The sequence below is a fragment of the Eurytemora carolleeae genome, unplaced genomic scaffold (assembly GCF_000591075.1).
Source record: "Eurytemora carolleeae unplaced genomic scaffold, Eaff_2.0 scaffold28, whole genome shotgun sequence".
NCBI lineage: Eukaryota > Metazoa > Arthropoda > Copepoda > Calanoida > Temoridae > Eurytemora > Eurytemora carolleeae.
Genome location: NW_019396147.1, coordinates 437,152 through 437,800, shown reverse-complemented (window position 1 = coordinate 437,800; position 649 = coordinate 437,152).

The following is a 649-nucleotide window of genomic DNA, read 5'->3' as shown; positions in this document are numbered from 1 at the left end:
GCAGAGGATTTCAACATTTTAGTTTCCTTTGTGATCATATTATTTTCTTACTTCAGATATTTTCAAATTTCATTTTATTGTTAATATTATTAGTTTGTGGGCAAGAATGTAGGATTCAAACAGAATTCGATAAACCACAGCAACCAACCCCTGACCATGGCTAGCCCAAAAAAGAAACAGGTAATTATATATTCTTCAAAACAATGCGACTAAGTTCCCAGGGCAAAGGTGGCGTGGCTGATCATCGCGGATTTTAAATACTGGCGAATTTGGTATTAAGATATTTAAAAAGTCTAAATTAATAATGGACAACCTTAAGGGTATAAATTAAGTCAGGTGGAAGCTGAAAGGTGGTAAAGGGAGCCTTCTGTTGGACAGAGTTTGTTAATCCCAGAAACGATTGGGATTAAGAAATGAACCCCAGCTAAATACCATAATTTGAAATACATAATAAATGGGGTTGTATGAATGCTACGGGAGCAAAATGTTAAAATCCCCCCCCCCGCCTTCGAAAATCCTTGTTTTAGCCTCTAAGGGGGTCCTTGACCATTTAAAAACAGAGAACAATATTACAGTTCAGCATTAAAAATACGATAATCTACATAATTGTGTGTCCTTGTGGGAGACCCCAACAGAAAATAAATACAAG